The sequence below is a fragment of the Canis lupus genome, chromosome 20 (genome assembly GCF_048164855.1).
Source record: "Canis lupus baileyi chromosome 20, mCanLup2.hap1, whole genome shotgun sequence".
In the NCBI taxonomy this organism is placed as follows: Eukaryota; Metazoa; Chordata; class Mammalia; order Carnivora; family Canidae; genus Canis; species Canis lupus.
In genome coordinates this window covers 5,739,917-5,746,366 of record NC_132857.1, presented here as the reverse complement: position 1 = coordinate 5,746,366, position 6,450 = coordinate 5,739,917, and the positions used below count along the sequence as shown (strand labels likewise).

At 42.6% G+C, this 6,450-nt stretch overlaps 1 non-coding gene across 1 annotated transcript; it reads right to left on the bottom strand.

Moving 5' to 3' along the window:
• Positions 1-2,897: 2,897 nt before the first annotated feature.
• Positions 2,898-3,004, bottom strand: LOC140612181 (U6 spliceosomal RNA). Its single transcript, XR_012013487.1, has one exon. It is a non-coding gene; the product is annotated as a U6 spliceosomal RNA (small nuclear RNA).
• Between the last annotated feature and the right edge of the window lie 3,446 nt (positions 3,005-6,450).

Sequence of the window (6,450 nt, the reverse complement as noted above, 5' to 3'; positions counted from 1 at the left end):
AAATAGTTTAATTGAATTTCATATGAAAAATGCTTAGGACTGTTTAAGACAAACGTCAGGTTCCCTGCTCGACTGGAATCACATTAGGCAAGAAAGGGAGTCAGGGACACTTGCTAATCTGTTTGGGGGTTTTTTGGGGGGTTTTTTGTTTTGTTTTTTATTTTTTTTGTTTTTTTGTTTGTTTGTTTGTTTGTTTGCTAATCTGTTATGGACAGAATATTGCATTAGCATGCAAAAGGACACAGGCCAGCAATACAGGCGGAGACGAGCCCTCCCAGAATAAAGACTGTAGAGGGAAGAGGTAAATGGTACTAGTAACCACTCCGAAGGTGGAAAATGAACTTGCACCTCGTCGGGCTGTGTGGGCCTTGATTACATTAGCGCTGCTTGTGATATTATGCAGTATATTCATTTTTATTGTATTAGTTTTTGAATAGTCTGTAAAAAGGCCAGTGTTTTATTTGGCTCCCTGAGCCACCTGTCTTTTCTACAACTTCCCCTACCAGCACGTTCAAGTATTAGCATTCAGGTTTTCTAAAATCTTTTAACCATTGATGGCTGCCAGCAGTCAAATTAAATTCAAAGGGTTTAGTATAGCTCCAGGTTTTAGCTATATAATTTACTAAGAATGCCCAAAGCACTTGCAATCTAATTTGCAGTTCAGCAATGAATACCATTTCCTAACGAAATCTACCTGAAATTTCCTTTTGAGGCTCTGGAAAAAATACGCTGGTGACACCTGTGTGTCTTCCTTCTGGCGCTGACTCAAAAACACAAAACAAAACAAAACAAAACAAAACAAAACCTGCCAAGAGAACGCTATACCTTGTGCAAGGGAGCATAGGAGAAGGAATCACAGGAATGGATTTGTTTTTACTGCCAGGTTATCTGAACCAATACAGCCACTCTACATTTCTTTTTTAAATTTAGACTTTTTTTTTTTTCAGTGTCTTCCAAATCCACTAATGTGCCATATCCATGAGAGCTTCACCAGCATGGACTTTACCCAAATCTTGGCTCTCTGACAGATGATTGATAGACAGACAGATAGATGATAGGTATCGATACAGAAAAACCCAGACTTCATCATTTCATAACTGGCCGGTCTGTCTTCCACGGCAGTCCAGAGTGTCGATTCCGAATCCTAGTGCTAATTTCATTTCTGTCACTTACTCCGGAAGCACCACTGTCTCCATGTCACCCTTACGGAAGGGAAATAAAGTAGAAAGTTACTGTCACAGTGTACAGTTAATCATACACTATCGTTTTTGTCTTATAAAAAGATAGCTCTCCCTTACCTTCTCGAGATTAAGGCATGAGGAATCCTTGAAAGGTGTTTTGGGAATCTTCTGTGAAAGCTGAAAATATGTTACTTACTTTTATTTTTAACTTTAATCTCTCCCCCTCTATTCATATAGAGGAATTCCGATTCCTAGTGTCAAAGCAATAATGACAAAGCAGGGGATCCCTGGGTGGCTCAGTGGTTTAGCGCCTGCCTTTGGGCCAGGGCCTGACCCTGGAGACCCGGGATCGAGTCCCATGTCGGGCTCCCTGCATGGAGCCTGCTTCTCCCTCTGCCTGTGTCTCTGCGTCTCTCTCTGTGTCTATCATGAATATATAAATTTAAAAATCTTTAAAAAATGATAATAATAACAAAGCAGCTAAGAGAAATTGCAGCTAACAATTGCTAGGTGAAATCTAAATTCTTACAAGCATTCCCTATCACAGAGATAATACTCACCAATGACGGAGACTATAGAAATAAAATCACCAGGCTGAGTTAATTTAGTTAACAAATGGCATAATTTGGAAGCCTGTTAGAAAAGCCAGAGGTGCCAGCTCTACCCACAACAGCGTTAATCACTCGCCATCCAGCCAATTTAAGGTAACCAGAGATCAGACCATTAAGGTATAAATTGGAAAAAGCCAAGTTCATAATGCCTCCAATGATCTACATCTGGTTGTCGATCTCTCATTTTCCACTTGATAGGCCTCTTTATACCGTATAAGAAGTTCTTGAGTTTATAAATTTTGAAAATACTAGTGGAGAAGCATATTTAATGTTTTTAAGGCCTACCAGAATATCAGCCATTGAAAGGGAACAGAGGCATCCCAAAACAAAAGGAGCAGAAGCTAAGGCCATAGGAGCAGGAGCGCCTGCCCCCAGGTCACACCTCCCATTGCTAACCCCTCTCCCCCACGCACGACTCCGCAGGATGCCTCAGGTATCCAAAAGCGTGGCAGACTGTGCAACAAAAGAGAATGCCACAATATTTTGATTTTTCATTTCCATCACCATGGAATGAAAACCATAATCTATTGAGTAAAAATGAAAGTGAACCTGCTTTTCAAGCATCCCCTTGCTCCTCAGTCCTAACCGAATGGCTCTCCACACACTTCAGCTAACAACAAGAACCCGTATTTGTTTGTAGAGCACCAGACAGAAAATTAATGTAGTCAGCTGTTCACTTTCCAATTAATTTAGTGAAGCGGCAACTAAATAATCCAATTCCATCAAGTCTGAACATAAAAATATCAGCTGCATAGCACTTGGCAACAGGAGAAGGAAGAGAAGTCACTAGCATTTTTAAATGCCCTCTACATCGGGCACTTCGCTAGGCCCTTGCACGGATCTTTTATATTTTCATCCTCATAGGAGCACAGGAAAGGAAGGAATGATTATCCCCATTTTACATAAACTCTCCTTAAGTGCAAAATTTAAATGACGTCCCCAAGACCACGGAACGAGTGTGTGGTATCGCTGGGACGAGACCCGAGGTCTCTTGGACTCCTTGAGTTAAAATGGAAATAAGGAAATGATAAAAAATCATGACACCTTATGTATGATTATTCACTACGTGAGTCTCTGGACTTAATTTTAATAATTCTGTTTTTTTTTTAATATGGAACGCTTCACGAATTTGTGTGTCATCCTTGCACAGGGGCCGTGCTAATATTCTCTGTATCATTCCAATTTTAGTATATGTGCTGCCGAAGCGAGCACAATTCTGTTTATTTTTAAGTGTTACATTTGCTTTGCTTCTACCTTATTCTTGGGGATAGTCATTTACTTCTTAAGAAACAAGAAGTTCATCTGTACCCATTCCTTTCTCCTCCTTCATCTGCACCCTTTCCTTCCTTCACTGGCTCGTTTAGATCTCCCAGAGATCCAGGCAAGTCAAGATCCCCATATGACTTGATGGGAATTAATGAATTGTGTTTAATGAAAAATTAATTCTGAATACAGATTGTTACACTTTATGGACACTTCTCATGTGCGTTTGTGATTAGAATAACTTTACAGAAGATTAAGGCCCAATAAAACCCCACAAGATGTACAGTGAATGTGTCAGACATCTAAAAATTCTTGAGAAAGCAATTATACTGAGTGCTGTCTAATAATAAATCCAAATGGACAGCTCTGGTACGAACCGCGTATCCTAACAACACTACCCCCACCTGACTCTGCATTGCAATCTTTGCTAGACTCTCTGCAAAAGAACAGATGTTCTGCTTTGGGTTGAGAAATCAACAGTTACCATTCATATGTTCCAAAAATTCAAGGGCCTAGTGCTGCTGTTTTAAGGATGCTAATTAATTCTAGCCCTTATGCTCCAATATTCTTGCAGTTTCAATCAACCGCATTCTCATAGGACTTTGGTCCCAGCGTCTCCTTTGAAAGCCTGTGGGGAAAAGCAACTAGGAAGTGTACACTCCACGGACCTGGGGGGAAAGAAAAGGATTCATCTGATATGCTCTGATTTCGTCTGTTTCTCATAATGTTCTCATTGCCTTCCTCTCTGTGTATTGATTTGAACAGGTAGGCCCAGCCCAGACGACAAATTTAATTGAAATCAAACCTGGAGATGCCTTTGGTCATACTTTTTTTTTTTTTTTTCCCATTTATTCGCCACTGAAACACAGGAACACAGACTAATTTTGGAAGCTGCATAGAAAGAGCTATTTACTGAATCTGCTTCTGGGTTTGTTTATGTCTTTGTTTTTATGTCTGGTGTTGACTGTGCATAACATCCAGCTAGGAGCGGGGTAAAAATGCAGGTTCCTGGGCTTCACAGCATACAGATTGGTAGATCTGTGAAAGTACTGGGGTATCTGCAACCTTTACCTAAAAGCCCTACTCTGAAGCAGATGATCTGGGGGACCTCGGGAAGTGCTGTGTTCATCCACATGCACGCCTGGACGTGGGTGTTAACAATCCCTGCGACCTTGGCCCCAGATGAGAGAGGCTCCAGTGAAAACAGTGCCACGAAGCAAGTCTGGCATTAAGATCCCACTCCAGGGATCCCTGGGTGGCGCAGTGGTTTGGCGCCTGCCTTTGGCCCAGGGCGTGATCCTGGAGACCCGGGATCGAATCCCACGTCGGGCTCCCGGTGCATGGAACCTGCTTCTCCCTCTGCCTCTCTCTCTCTCTCTCTCTCTCTCTGTGTGACTATCATAAATAAATAAAAATTAAAAAAAATTTAAAAAAAAAAAAAAAAAAGATCCCACTCCACTTACTTTAACAGATCCTGTTCTGCTCCTGGCCCCACAGACATCCTTCACGCCAGAGTTTTCCATAGCGTCCTATGGTTTGAATCACCTAGGGTATGACAATCCCTGGAACCTCAGACAGAGTCCAGTGATTTGTTTTTTTAACAAGCATGCCAGGCAAATGTTACGTACCCTAAAGTTCGCTGCATAACACCAAGGCAAGTATGCCCAGGGAAAGAGCATCAGCTGAGGAGTCAGCCAGATGTGGGTTAGAACCCCAGATATTTTACTTATTACTGCCTGACTTGGGTACGTTCCTTAATCTTGACTTAATTTCGGTGAGCTTTGGGTCCCTCCCTGTAAATTTGGGACAGCTCCAAATTGTCGTGAGAATGTATGTCAAAATGCAGAGCATAGAGTACAAATCTGAAGACAGAAAGAGCAAGGGTTTTCACATTTGTGTGTTGCCCACTCATCTGAGGAACAGGGCCTGCCATCCTTTCCAACAATTATTCGCATGAGTTGATATACAAGATTCTTTTGTTGTTTTGCTCAAGGAGGGCAAGGAATTATTTTTTGTTTTAGGAGAGTCTGGGAGGGAGAAATGAAGAACACAGGGAAGGTAATAAGGGACCTATTCCCGCCCTGCCACTTGGCTTCATATGGTTCCTCAAGTCAGAGAGGACAAGGTCTGAAGGAGCTGTGTTCTTTTTCTTAAAGATTTTATTTATTTATTCATGAAAGACACAAAGAGAGAGAGGCAGAGACATGGGCAGAGGGAGACGCAGGCTCCATGCAGGGAGCCCGATGTGGGACTCGATCCCGGGTCTCCAGGATCAGGCCCTGGTCCGAAGGCAGATGCTCAACCACTGAGCCACCCGGGCTGCCCCTGAAGTAACTGTTTTCTAAAGCGACTTTTGTGACTGTATACCCAAGTTGTGATGTTTTAGGGCCCAAGTGAGGCAAAGAAATGGAAGAGAGCCATTCTCCATTTCGGCGGAGAATCCCCTGACACTCAGAAGCCTAAAGATGGGCATGAGTAGAACCAAAAGGCAGCACTTAGCACCAGTATCAGTGGCCTCACAGCTGCCACCATGACCAAACAGACATCTGAGATGCAGAGGCCCCCCTCCGATGGCTCTGAGGGCTGGGAGCCAGGGGGTCGCCGCAGAAAGCAAGCAGAACAGTCCATAATGCTGCTTAATTTCTAAAGCTGAGAATTCAGTTGTCAGGTACATGCCCAGCTTCACCTGCGGCCCCACACACGCCTGGAGAGGTCTTAAAAAAAGAAGAAAAAAAAAAGAGGATAAAAAAATGCCTATTATTGGTCCCAAGGGGGACCAGCTCAGCAAGAGCAGAGAGAAGTTAATGAGTTTTTTTTTTCTTTGCCAGAACTAAATGTCCAAATAAAAGCTCCAATGGCGTTAAGGATCATTTCTACATGGGCTTCGTTGTCAGTGACCTCAAACAAATTATTTTACCCTATATATGATACAGTCTCCTCATCTGTGAATTAGCCTACCTGAGAGATGCTCCAGGCTTAACATCTGAGGGTAAAAATAGCTCAGGATGATACCTAGAAAGCATACAAAAGAGTCAAAAATTAAGGGTTTGGTCTATAGCTGATGGTCAAGGGGTGGTGGAAAGGGAGGTGGGCGGGGGGTGGGGGTGACTGGGTGACAGGCACTGAGAGAGGCACTTGATGGGATGAGCACTGGGTGTTATACTATATGTTGGCAAATTGAACTCCAATTAAAAATAAATAAATAAATGCTTTTAAATTAAAAAAAGTAAATCTTTCACCATCATAAAAAAAAATAGCATTGCTGTCTGTGAATTAGATTGTATTCAGAGGGGTGGTAGGAAGAACACAGAAACTGGGGGTTTGCTCTGCCAATAGCAAGCTGAGCAACCTTAAGCAGGTCCTTTGCTCTCTGTGAGCCTCACTTTCCTCCTCTG